At 41.8% G+C, this 14,431-nt stretch overlaps 1 long non-coding RNA gene across 4 annotated transcripts in view; it reads left to right on the forward strand.

Annotated features, from left to right (window-relative positions):
- Positions 1-14,186, forward strand: part of LOC135058210 (uncharacterized) — a 53,691-nt gene extending 39,505 nt beyond the window's left edge. For 2 of the 4 annotated variants that reach the window (XR_010244679.1, XR_010244678.1), the window contains exons 4-5: positions 3,564-3,642; positions 6,534-6,910. This is a non-coding gene — a long non-coding RNA (uncharacterized LOC135058210). Of the gene's footprint in view, positions 1-3,563; positions 3,643-6,533; positions 6,911-13,887 lie in introns of those variants that run through there. The other 2 variants (XR_010244680.1, XR_010244681.1) reach the window with 2 other exon arrangements.
- The last annotated feature ends 245 nt before the right edge of the window (positions 14,187-14,431 follow it).

Consider the following 14,431-nt stretch of genomic DNA (forward strand, 5'->3'; position numbering starts at 1 on the left):
TCACCGTTTTCCATAAGAGGCACACAGCTGATAACCTCTTACGGAAACTGAGCAACATCATCGCAGAATGGCTTACCCCAATTGGACTCTCCTGGGGATTTGTGACATCGGACAACGCCACCAATATTGTGCGTGCATTACATGTGGGCAAATTCCAGCACGTCCCATGTTTTGCACATACATTGAATTTGGTGGTGCAGAATTTCTTAAAAAACGACAGGGGCGTGCAAGAGATGCTGTCGGTGGCCCGAAGAATTGCGGGCCACTTTCGGCATTCAGCCACCACGTGCCGAAGACTGGAGCACTAGCAAACACTCCTGAACCTGTCCCGCCATCATCTGAAGCAAGAGGTGGTAACGAGGTGGAATTCAACCCTCTATATGCTTCAGAGGATGGAGGAGCAGCAAAAGGCCATTCAAGCCTATACATCTGCCCACGATATAGGCAAAGGAGGGGGAATGCACCTGACTCAAGCGCAGTGGAGAATGATTTCAACGTTGTGCAAGGTTCTGCAACCCTTTGAACTTGCCACACGTGAAGTCAGTTCAGACACTGCCAGCCTGAGTCAGATCATTCCCCTCATCAGGCTTTTGCAGAAGAAGCTGGAGACATTGAAGGAGGAGCTAAAATGGAGCGATTCCGCTAGGCATGTGGGACTTGTGGATGGAGCCCTTAATTCGCTTAACCAGGATTCACGGGTGGTCAATCTGTTGAAATCAGAGCACTACATTTTGGCCACCGTGCTCGATCCTAGATTTAAAACCTACGTTGTATCTCTCTTTCCAGCAGACACAAGTCTGCTGAGGTTCAAAGACCTGCTGGTGAGAAAATTGTCAAGTCAAGCGGAACGTGACCCGTCAACAGCTCCTCCTTCACATTCTCCCGCAACTGGGGCTGCGAGGAAAAGGCTAAGAATTCCAAGCCCACCCGCTGGCGGTGATGCAGGGTAGTCTGGAGCGAGTGCTGACATCTGGTCCGGACTGAAGGACCTGCCAACGATTACTGACATGTTGTCTACTGTTACTGCATATGATTCTGTCACCATTGAAAGAATGGTGGAGGATTATATGAGTGACCGCATCCAAGTAGGCACGTCAGACAGTCCGTACGTATACTGGCAGGAAAAAGAAGCAATTTGGAGGCCCTTGCACAAACTGGTTTTATTTTACCTAAGTTGCCGCCCCTCCAGTGTGTACTCCGAAAGAGTGTTTAGTGCAGCCGGTCACCTTGTCGGCAATCGGCGTACAAGGTTACTTCCACAAAATGTGGAGAAGATGATGTTCATCAAAATTAATTATAATCAATTCCTCCGTGGAGACATTCACCATCAATTGCCTCCAGAAAGTACACAGGGACCTGAGATGGTGGATTCCAGTGGGGACGAATTAATAATCTGTGGGAAGGGGGATGTACACAGTGAAAGGGGTGAGGAATTGGACGATGAGGAGGAGGTGGACATCTTGCCTCTCTAGAGCCAGTTTGTGCAAGGAGAGATTGATTGCTTCTTTTTTGGTGGGGGCCCAAACCAACCGGTCATTTCAGCCACAGTCGTGTGGCAGACCCTGTCGCTGAAATGATGGGTTTGTTAAAGTGTGCATGTCCTGTTTATACAACATAAGGGTGGGTGGGAGGGCCCAAGGACAATTCCATCTTGCACCTCTTTTTTCTTTAATTTATCTTTGCATCATGTGATGTTTGGGGCCAATTTTTTTAAGTGCCATCCCGTCTGACACTGCAGTGCCACTCCTAGATGGGCCAGGTGTTTGTGCCGGCCGCTTGGGTCGCTTAGCTTACTCATCCAGCGACCTCGGTGCAAATTTTAGGACTAAAAATAATATTGTGAGGTGTGAGGTGTTCAAAATAGACTGGAAATGAGTGGAAATTATGGTTATTGAGGTTAATAATACTATGGGATCAAAATGACCCCCAAATTCTATGATTTAAGCTGTTTTTGAGAGGTTTTTGAAAAAAAACACCCGAATCCGACAAACAATTTTCAGGGAGGTTTTGCCAAAACGCGTCCGAATGCAAAACACGGCCGCTGAACCGAATCCAAAACCAAAACCCGAGAAAATTCCGGTGCACATCTCTAGTCCAAGTACAGATCCCTGGGGTACTCCACTGGTAACATTTCCCTCCTGTGAATGTACTCCATTTACCACAGCTCTCTGTTTTCTATCTTTCAACCAAGATCTTATCCATTCAATAATCCTAATATCCAATCCCAAACTTTCAAGTTTATTTAGCAGTCTGCGATGTGGAACAGTGTCAAAAGCCTTACTAAAGTCTAGATAAGCTATATCCATGGCTGCACCTTTATCCATCACTTTAGTCACACAGTCAAAAAAGTCAATAAGATTTGTTTGACCTGATCTCCCCCCAGTGAATCCATGCTGTTTGGGATCCTGTAAATTGCCGTATTTGAGATCATTTACAGTTGTTTGCCTCTTCCTTGCTTCCACTTTTGTGCAGTGGGACTACATTTGCTCTTTTCCAGTCCTCTGGAATTACTCCTGTAGCTAATGACTGGTTGAATAATTCTGTCAATGGTGCTACCAGCACCTCTTTAAGTTCTTTTAGTATCCTTGGATGTATCCCATCTGGCCCCATAGATTTGTCCACTTTCAGCTTTGAGAGTTCTGTTATGACCTTCTCCTCTGTAAATGTACTTGTTTCATTTTTCTGAATATCCCTGCAACTTAACTGTGACCCCTTCCCCTCTCTTTCAATAGTAAATACTGAGCAAAAATAATTATTAAGATTATCTGCTATTACATTGTCTCCCTCAACAAGACTCCCAGTCTCTGTCTTTAGTTTTATTATTCCGCCTTCTGTTTTTCTTCTTTCGCTTATATACCTAAAAAATGTTTTGCCTCCTTTACCCACTGACTGGGCCATTTTATCCTCAGCTTGTGCCTTTGCACATATGATTACCTGCTTAGTCTCCTTCTAACAAGATATATCTCTTTGTCTTCATTATTTTGTGTCTGCTTATATTTCCTAAAAGCCATCTTTTTTGCTTTCACAATATTTGCTACTTCTTTTGCAAACCACACTGGCTTCCTTTTCCTTGTGTTTTTCCTAACACTTTTGATACAAAGGCATAGTTGCCGACTTTTGGGCTGCTCTCTCCGGGAGAGAGCAGCCGGTCGGCTCAGCAGGGGGGCGGGCAGTGAGGTGAAGTGAAGAGGGGGCGGGGCGCACCAGAGGCGGGATGGGGGCGGACCAGAGGCGGGATGGGGGCATGGCTGCTGGATCGCGTCATGTAAGCCACGCCCTCCACTGTGTAATGCAGCAATTACCGGCATTATACAGCGGGGGCATGGCTATGATGACGCGATTCACTCGCTAAGTGGGCAGCCGGGCAGGGGGTGACCCCTGAAATCGGGAGACTTGCCTGTTCTTCCGGGGGGCCGGGAGAGTCACCCGATTTTCGGGAGCCTCCCGGCCATTCCGGGAGGGTTGGCAAGTATTTACAAAGGTCTATTGCCTTTAATATTGCACTTTTTAATGTTTTCCACCTTTAATATTGCACATTTTAATGTTTCCCACCTTACATGCAGATGCAAGGAAGTACACCGGGGAAGGACATTTGCATAAAGTCGTAGAAGTGCGACCGGCAAAAGATGCAGGAAAGGACAAGTGAGGCTGCAGTGGAATCATAATCATAATAATGCTCTGTACAGGGTGGGATTGCAGTTTATAAAATCAACATTTTTGAGAAGATAGTAAAATTATTAGAATAAACATACTGTATTACTTTGTTGATGGGCCTGCAGCTTTATCAGCCGTACAGATCTTGCACAGAATTGATACGTGATACTGCATGAATAAAACATAGCTGATTATTTTAGCACAGATGCAAGTAATGACCAGTCACACTTTTATATTAGCCATATACAGTAGGCTGTTTTAGTAGGAGCCATCACTATATGTCATGTGTATCCCACACTTTAAGTCCAAAAATAGGCTTAAGCCCCAGAAATAGGCCCCCGCAGAAATTGAGACCCCACTCTTGCTTCTTCCTACCTAAGCAGACAAAAGGGATACGGGGGGTCTGTGCTTCATTGCCCAATGCCACACTCTGGATGTAATTCCGGCATTGAGGAGACAGGCTTTCCTTGTGTTGGCTGCTGGTGCTCCACGTAAGGGTGCCCTGGGTTCATTACAAGTAGAGATTTGCGCGGATCCCCTTGTTTTGGTTCTAATTCATCATCGTGTTTTGGTTTTGGCAAACCCACCCTCAAGTGTTTTGGTTCAGATTTGGATTTCATTTCGGTTTAAAATCTATTTTAAAAAAAAATTGCTAATCATTGTTTAAGAATGAATAAAAGAAAAATACAGCTAAATTCACGTAATTTTTGCACTCCAAAACCCGAAATTTTGATTTAAAATCCGAATTCCAAACAGCAGGAAGATTCAAACCGGGACTAGGATCCTTGGGGGATCCAGACAAGGTTTTGGTGTGGATTGGAACCACAAAATTCGGGTGGATTCAGATTTCTGGGGAACCAAACTGCACATATCTAGTTAGAAGCATTGGACTAGTGACATGGACGCAGTGTTTCAGAAGCATTCTAAACATTGGTCCATGGACGGCCACATAGTTTGCCTAATGGTAGCGCTGTTTGGATCTCATGAGAGCCTTACGATCTATAATTTTTCTCATTATGGGCGGGATGTACTATCACCGATCGCAAGTCATCGCCTGTCATTGCAATGATGCTAATCGCATATGTACTAACATATGCGATTAGTATCGCAAATCGATGCCAGGGGTGCCCTGCGATCAGTGATGGTCCGCAAGACAGAGTTTGTGGTGGCTTCCGTCACCTCCCAGTCCCGGGAGGTGACGTGTGCAAGGAGTCCCCGTGCTCCTTCTTCTCACCCCTACAGCCGGAAGAGACAAGGCTGTGCTGCTGGGGAGAAGGAGGAGGGGGGGCCGGGGGGAGGGAGGTCGCCGTGAGTAGCGCAGGGCGGCAGCGGGATGCGGCAGCGGTAAGAAGCACATAGGCTTCTATAGGGTATCGCCATCAAAAGATGGCGATACCCCCGGCAGTGTAAACCCGGCGGTGGGGTCTAAGTACATATGAAAATGCGGTAAAAACCCCCAAAACAGGGGTTTTACCGCATTTTCCCTTTAGTACATCCCACCCTACAGTATGTACCTTATACAATCATTTCCAAGGATAACTGTCAGTAACAGTACATGTTAGGCTGTAAAGCTTCTGGCTGTAAAGTCACTTAGCTGTGAAGTATGTTAGCGTAAAGTATGAGGATAATATTAATATGAACATCGGAGATATACCATATATGCTTTAGCTGATATGACCCCTATCTTCTCTTTGTCTTCCTCAAGTAACTGCAACTGGACTTTCTCTCTCACTCCTGTAACTTTTACATACCTATCTGAAATCACTTAGGTAACTGTAACTGGACTTGCTCTCTCACTCCTGCAACTTTTACATGCCTATCTGAAATCACTTAGGTAACTGTAACTGGACTTTCTCTCTCACTCCTGCAACTTTTACATACCTATCTGAAATCACTTAGGTAACTGTAACTGGACTTGCTCTCTCACTCCTGCAACTTTTACATGCCTATCTGAAATCACTTAGGTAACTGTAACTGGACTTTCTCTCTCACTCCTGCAACTTTTACATGCCTATCTGAAATCACTTAGATAATTGGACTTTGTAATTAGCTATTCCTGGCCTGTACTAAAGTAGGAAATCACTGTGTATTAGTGGGGGTGTACTGGTCTGTTGATGTTCACACCTAGGGTAAAATTTTTGTTGTGGTTGGAGTTTCAGACGGTGGGTGCTGCTAGCCAAACCCTCTCCTACTCAGCGACCATCTTTACCTGCTTTTATCCTGCTGATAAAGGCTCATCTCTATCTACGGCCACCGGGATGCAGTCAATTTACCAACAATTACAATCCCGATGGTCAAAATACAGACAGCAATTGACCGACGGTCAAAATCCCAAAAAGGTCAAAATCCCGACATGGTCAAAATACCGACATTTACAACACCGACAAAGTCAAAATACCGACATGTAAACTGTCGATAGGTCAAAATGCCGTAACGAGTTTTTCATGATTTTTTCATTGAAACCGACTTGTTCATACTTTTGTGAATGCCAAATTGTTTCCTTACAAATATTTAAAATGCCCGCTCTAATATATATTGTAGACGCCTGCACATCTTATTACCATTTGCCATGAATGTGCGCTGTACATCACAAAACACTGCATCCCATAAGAGAAAACAAGACACCCACACATTATCTGAGTTCCAAAGCTCATTGATGTATATATTTGTTATTAAAAGGATATGGATTAAATATATTACAATGTACAGTATACCTATAGTTACATGGTTACAACTCACACAGTAAGCAGTTAAAACATATAGTTACAGTTACAGTTACAGGCCAGCATACAATACCATTATCCTTAAGTTATATAAATTTGTCTCTCCATATCACTCTCTCTCTCTCTCTCTCTCTCTCTCTCTGTAAAATCATGCAGGCACTCCATCATCGTCTGGGACCGATCAGCAACTGACTCCTGTGTGATCAGCAATGTGTTATCTAGTTTTTGGGGGAGGAGATTCTCTCATTCATGATGGGTCACTAGTCTATTCGTGTGCTGAACAGGTTCAGCCTTGGGGACGTCCAAAGGGGCTGGCGTGAGTTTCCTGTCCATTGTTCTAATAAGAGTGATTTTTAGCTTTCATACATTTAATCATAACTATTTGTTGCAATGTCCTACAACTTAATAACAAGTATCAAATTAATCTACACATTACTCTGCTTGCTTTAATACCAAATATGACAGGTGTATCTGGTTTCGTTCAAATAATACACATACATGACATTACTTCATTATATTATTTTAAATCATCATGATGTCTGGCGCTTGATATTATTATAATTATGCACTGTATGAAATAAGTGTTGAATCCATCTCTGTGGCATGTCCGTGTAAATGCGTGTGTTTCCATATATTGCTGTGCTCGCTGCACGTATTTGCAAGTATAGCGACTCATATGTGTGTAGAGTTTGTATGTTCTTTCTATGTAATATTTTTGACTTCGACAGTGCAACCTTTGGCAGTAAACAATAACTGCCATCAATTATTAACATAAGAAAAAAAATATTTCATACAATAATCGATGACCTAAACACAAGTATGTATTCATTTCGCAAATCAGACACTTGACTATATTTGGGGAAGACAGGGAGGAGGACGAGACATCCTCTATATGCACTCGGCGGTCACGGGACCACTGGTTGGGTGTGGGACAACATTCAACCTATAGAGTATGCTGGGACAGTGCTTTGGCCTATAATGTCTGATTTGCGACGAACATTTCACACATACATGTACCTACGTCTTTGTACACTGATGTTTGGATTCGATTGAGGTTCTGCTGGGTAGATGAAGAAGACACAAACCAATCGTGACAGTGACATATAAAATTTTCATGATCTACGTATTCCTATCATTTTCTGAATATTGTTTCCATTTCTGGAATGTATGCTAGGTCTGTTTAATAATTGAACAAGGGTTATAAGTAGTGTCCTTCCTAAATAACATAAACCTTCGGAGTTCGGGGAGAGCCACTCATTAACCTTTCTTCCACATATATTAATGAGCTCTTTATCTGCAATGTGTGAATAGCCATTGTCTGATTGTTCCTGATTACCTCTGAACTTCATAACTACTAGACCTTTGATTTTTCTCTGATTTTAACAAACTGATCGGCTAATCCTGGGATCCTATAAGGAAATCACTCCTTCCTCCAGAACCAGTTCCAGTCCCACACTCGACTCCTCATAAAAAAAAACCTCGCAAAAATAGAATATCCTGAAAAAAAATGTTTGTCAGCGGGAAAGAGAGAAACGAGAAATAGAACAAAACAACTCTTGTTCATAACAAATCAATTATAATGACTGGTCTTTCTGCAATCCTTTAGTACGCTCAGGTAGTGTTCAACAGTGCCGCCTCTCAGTCTTCACGAAACAGAGTCTCTGGTGATACTTTTGCGATCTCACTCCATTTACGAGTTCCTTCCGGACTACTGACTTTCCTGCAATGGGAATCGTGGACCCAAGTCTCTCTCACGGCTACTTTCACTGGGATAGTGCTGTCAACAAAACCTGGTATGGTTCTTCCCACCTGTTTATTAGGCAACCTGAGCGTAAGAACAATCACACAGTCTCTTGGTTCACAATCAAGACAGTTAGTATTTGGCATACCAGCAATCAACAGTTTCAAGTTCTCAAATGCTGGCACATCTCAGTAAGGTACTGTACTGTCACCTCATTGGTGTATTTCTGATCATTGTGCAGATCAATCATGACATGAGGTTGTCTTCCAAAAACAACCAAAAAGACACAAATACCAAAACAAAAACAAAAACAAATTTCGAAGAGGGTGATTCATTGAGTGAAGATCTGGGAGTGGTTCCGATGCTACATAATACTAGTGGCAGTATCTATGATCACAATAGTACAATTTCAAGCTTTGCTCCTACTTCTAGGGGTACCATTAGCTACACACAAATTTCTGCGCTATTTTTCTTTGCGGTAACCACAGCAGCATCCGTGGCAGCAGGAAATGCCTCTACCCAGTTTGAGAAAACATCAGTGCACACCAATACATATTTTAATTCCTAAAGGGTGTTAACTGTACGAAGTCGATTTGTATTTCCTGAAAAGATCCGTCTGCAGGAGGGATATGGGATGGCTCTGTTGGTATTGCTTTACCAATATTCTTCCTTAAGCAAGGAAGACAGGTCATTGCTCTCTTACCTGCATGAGAATAGAATCCTGGCGCACACCAGTAGGCTCTCATCAGCCTGCACATACCCTCTTTGCCTAGATGAGTCAGACCGTGTGCCACCTCAGCTAGACTTGGAAGGTATGCTCTGGGGGCTACTGGCTTACCGTGTCCACCTATCCACAGTTCTGAGGACTCCTGGCCATACCCCTTTGTCCTCCAGAATGGCTTTTCCTGTAGGGAACACAATTTTTTTTCATTTTAATTTACTATCGTGTGTTTGCAATGTAGAGTACCATGAGCATAACTCAAAAAAAAACATCTCTAGAGGAGAGAAAGAAGAAGAAAATGAAAATGTCAGGTTTGCTATTCACCAACAGGCATATCAGTGTCTATACAAACTTTCCCTTCACCAGTATTCCCATTCTCCACCCTTTGTGCATGACAAGGCACACTGCAGTAATACTGGTGTCATCGTGCTGTTGAGATATACTGGGTTTGGGCAGAACTCTGAAGGACCTAGGCATGTGGAGTTTGAACTGTAATTGGGTCCATGTATTGTACCACCCTGTGTGAACGCAAAAGATGAAGAGGAAACTGTAGAGAAACAGAATAGAGGTTGGTGACAGATGAGTTTGTAGAGGTGAAGTAGATTTTATAAATATTTGACAACTGGATTGGGCACTACGGGGAAGTGATTCTCTACTTGGTCTACTCCCCTTAAAAAAAATTCTGTGTTTGTCGTATCGCTATTGGGACTATCCCAGCCATCAATCCAGTGTCCTATCCATCCTAAGTTCATAGGGAACCCGGTATCTGTGAGATAATTTCCTCTACCTGTGATGGACATGCATCTGGAACAGTAGAATGCGACATTAGTCTTCGTGGGTGTCTAACATACTTTGTACTTCCTGAGCGGGAGCACAATATATGTATATCATATCTAACAAAATTAAGTTAATCAGGGGCCATTTCTGCTAGGCCTCATCTTAACCCCAGCAAGTTTGTCAAAGGGTAATGTTGCATTTATTTTGTTCTTCCCATTAGCCGAATCTGTGTTTTCTATATGGCTTATGATTCCTTACTATATGTCCCTTGGTCCCGTCTATGTGTTTAATAATGTGGCTTGTGTTTTCTGTCTAGGGGATCTATATTGACTATGTGTCCTACTACTTCTACAATCTCTGGCAAAATGCCCTTCCTTCCTACAAGTGTAACATATTATTGACCATTAGGGATCTGGGGTTTGGACTGATGGTTTCTTTCCTATATGTGCCAGTATACTTACCGTCCTCAACTTCTACACATGTTGTTCTCTGCGCCTAGCACTATTCTTGTGATGTTCAAATGCACACTATCTAAGATTAGCTACTGTCACCCCTTTCCAATTTTGCAAAGAAGTCTGCACCCTGACACTCAATGCCTTATTGAGCCCATCCATTTGCACAGAGACAGCCACCTCCCATTTGCGAATTAGTGTTTACCAGTGATCTTATCCAGATGGAGAGTTTTCTATTACTGCAAGAGACAAAAACAACAACAACAAAAAAAGTTTAACAAGATTCTAGGTCATGCAAAGTATTCATTCAATCCTTCTCATCCCGTATTAAGGGTCTGTACATGGTCCAACAAACATTTCCGAGCTCATCTTGACTAGGGGCATTACTAGGAATGAATACTTCTTATATGGTAACTGAAAGAAATACCCGGGGGTTATCTTGTCTCTGTCCGCTTTCCTACTGGTAAATAATAATGTGCGGACAGGTTTTTCTCCATTTCTGACGTTACTTTCTTGATTTTTTTTGTTTTATTTTTATTTTTTGTTTTTACTATATATGTACACGAATGATACCATACTTACCTGTTCCACTGGTCTCAGCCACTTCCCCCACAGGCTACTGCTCTTCTTTTACCGGTTGTATACTCCTCTGGGTGCATGAGAAATGGCTGAAAACAATCAGGTCACCTTCTCCTCCTAAATAAAACTTCAACATTCATTAGTACATATATAGGTTACAGTCGTATTTTTCATATTTTTATTATTTTCTATAGTTTGTATGCTGGCCGTAACTACTTCCACATCTACATATGGTGGTGTACTTGCATTCTCTTTTTTTCTTCCTACTTGTTTATTGTTGCTACAAGTTCAAACAGTTCTTATATTTCCATTCTTGTCTTATATGACTTTGGTTAGACATACCACCTGCAATACCTTAGGATCAAACTCACCAACCCCTCTTGCTGCCACAGGTTTAAACACTTTGTATGTCTGACCCTTTGTTTTCTGGATTTTATCAGACATATCCTTATCCTTAAGTTCTACAGTACCTCTGGTTCAAAGCTGGCCACCTTAGGGAATGGTACCCTATCGTTGTCAGTCATACGTACCCATTCAGACAAAAAGTCTCCAGCGTGTGGACCATATTTCCCACACATAATACTTTTTCCTTTTTTTTTTTTTAAATCTCGCTGACCCCTTGGGCCGCGGCTCTTCAGCCTGAACCCTGGCTAAACGTCCCTTGGTTGATCAACTGGCTCCCATAATTGTGGGCCTTTTCCCACAAACACCAAAATGCTCAATATAAGGTGATGGTGAAAGTTCTCCGAGCGCTTTCACCCACTCTCGCCCACGTTGGCCAGTACTACCATACACTGTCGATAGCGAAGGCAATGTACCCAACTTAGGGCCCCTATTGACCTATGTTTACTGGAAGTTTTTAGGAATAACTTACCCTTTCCAGTAAAGTATCTGTCGTTGGAGACTTTCCTGAGAGAGACCAGCGAAAACTCCCTATGCACTTTTTATACACAAATCACGCTTGCGTATGCTGTATACACCGCTAATGATACCGCGATTTTACGCAAAAGCTCGTAAAAGGGGTATCAAGTTGCGCTATATATCGCACCCAAAAACGCGCGGTCCAATCGCACAGCATATAGGTACTTGTTACCTATCCGCCGTACGACCACTGGAATCGAATCACAAGCTGCGAAATCTCAACCGGAGCGTATCAAAAAACTATATGGGTCACAATTCACAATTCCCTACCATGCTCCTGTGTAAGTCTCCTCACGACTTACGTATTCCAAATCCTATACTAACGTGAGTCAGCCGCCTCATGCCACCAAGCCTCCACTTACTTGGTGTACCACACGATGGGATCCCGAATTCCGGGGTTCAAATCCACTCACTCCTGCGTTCGTTCGTTCGCTCACTCAAATACACTTTGTTTTTCTATACAGAAAATTTTAATTCATTCAGATTGGCAGCTTTACCCCCAGAGGCAATACAGTTTAAACAAAAGTTTTATACTAATCTGCTTTAGAAACTGGGTAGTTTTGTGCTATTGTAGCCTGGCTACTGTCCCACCTTTGAACTAAACAACACTATTGTGTAATTTGTACTTAGCGCCCACACTCTTACGCACTTTCCGTAAACACGTGACCGTGCGTGTCTCTTACGCTGCGTGCGCAGTCCTGTACTTTGTCCGAGACACGTGTACAAAACCCTGCGTCCGCAATAAAACAAACCACACAGCTCTATAAATGTGAACAATTCTAATTACTATTGCCCACTAGACCAAACTTGTTCTGTATAAACTTTTATGCAGACCTGCGTTTGTGTCTTTACACTTACTTCCTTAAAATACTGTTATTTCAAATTTACCTATATAGCAACAAATGTATCCTATTTCACACAGATCTATAAGGACTGCAATAATCTATAATTTAAATGATATGATTCAGATTGGATAACTATCTTGCAGAACATACACTGATATAAATATACACATAATTATAATAATATTATATATATGTACCATTCACTGGTCTCCTATGAGACACCTTACCTCTTATTTGCATATCAAAGCTATGTGCTTTTGCCTGCCTGTAAAAGTGGTTGAACCAGTTAATTAGCATTTCAATGCCTATCTTATAGCAAACAGAGAGTTAACTAAATCCTGGGAAAGAAGAAGAAAGAAAAAAAAAAGTATTTTTTTCTTTTCTTTTTTGTTTGCAATTTCTTACACCAAGCCAAGCATTTATCTCACCATTTACTCTCACTAGGCCCAATTGAAACTATTTGTAATTGACTATGGCATGGGTTAAATAAATGCATTGGTGACTCATAAATGGTGCTTGATGTGACCAAGGAAACTGATTGTTCTGAGCAGACTTAAAATCAGCTATTTAGAAAGTGACCTTCCTAAAATGGCCACTGCTCCTCCCCCTTCCACATCCATGAGGTTTACACAAAATGGTGGACAGGCCATGTGGTTAGTCCAAAATGGAGGACAGACCATGCGGCTTCCTTTGTCACAAAGAAATCACACATTATACAAGCACCAGAAGTTATTTTAGGCCTGAGTTAAAAAAAACAATATCAAGGCTATGCAGCAACTTTTAAATGTACTTTTAAAACTACTTAACAGATAAACAATCCAATCTGAATCAAACACAATATGACTTATTTGAATTTTGTTTTGCAACAATAAAAATACATTTTAGCATTTTAAATATTATGAGAAACGCATTGTCCCTTGAAATTTCATATCATTGGCTTACTGATAACACAACAATACACATGGATATGATTTTCTCAGTGTCAGAATGCGTCCATCACAAGCTGATCGACCACAGCGTCACGTTTATAATGTACAGTGCATCATTAAGACCATGATATCCCGGACGAGCCCCCATCTGTGAATGCCAAATTGTTCCCTTACAAATATTTAAAATGCCCGCTCTAATATATATTGTAGACGCCTGCACATTTTATTACCATTTGCCATGAATGTGTGCTGTAAATCGCAAAACACTGCATCCCATAAGAGAAAACAAGACACCCACACATTATCTGAGTTCCAAAGCTCATTGATGTATATATTTGTTATTAAAAGGATATGGATTCAATATATTACAAATGTACAGTATACCTATAGTTACATGGTTACAACTCATACAGTAAGCAGTTAAAACATACAGTTACAGTTACAGGCCAGCATACAATACCATTATCCTTAAGTTATATATATTTGTCTCTCCATATCACTCTCTCTCTCTCTCTCTCTCTCTCTCTCTCTGTAAAATCATGCAGGCACTCCATCATCGTCTGGGACCGATCAGCAATTGACTCCTGTGTGATCAGCAATGTGTTATCTAGTTTTTGGGGGAGGGGACTACAGGTTCAGCCTTGGGGACGTCCAAAGGGGCTGGCCTGAGTTTCCTGTCCATTGTCCTAATAAGAGTGATTTTTAGCTTTCATACATTTAATCATAACTATTTGTTGCAATGTCCTACAACTTAATAACAAGTATCAAATGAATCTACACATTAATCTGCTTGCTTTAATACCAAATATGACAGGTGTATCTGGTTTCGTTCAAATAATGCACATACATGACATTACTTCATTATATAATTTTAAATCATCATGATGTCTGGCGCTTGATATTATTATAATTATGTACTGTATTAAATAAGTGTCGAATCCATCTCTGTGGCATGTCCGTGTAAATGCGTGTGTTACCAAATATTGCTGTGCTCGCTGCGCGTATTTGCAAGTATAGCAACTCATATGTGTGTAGAGTTTGTATGTTCTTTCTATGTAATATTTTTGACTTCGACACTTTACCATCCCA

The sequence above is a fragment of the Pseudophryne corroboree genome, chromosome 3 (assembly GCF_028390025.1).
Source record: "Pseudophryne corroboree isolate aPseCor3 chromosome 3, aPseCor3.hap2, whole genome shotgun sequence".
NCBI classification, from domain to species: domain Eukaryota; kingdom Metazoa; phylum Chordata; class Amphibia; order Anura; family Myobatrachidae; genus Pseudophryne; species Pseudophryne corroboree.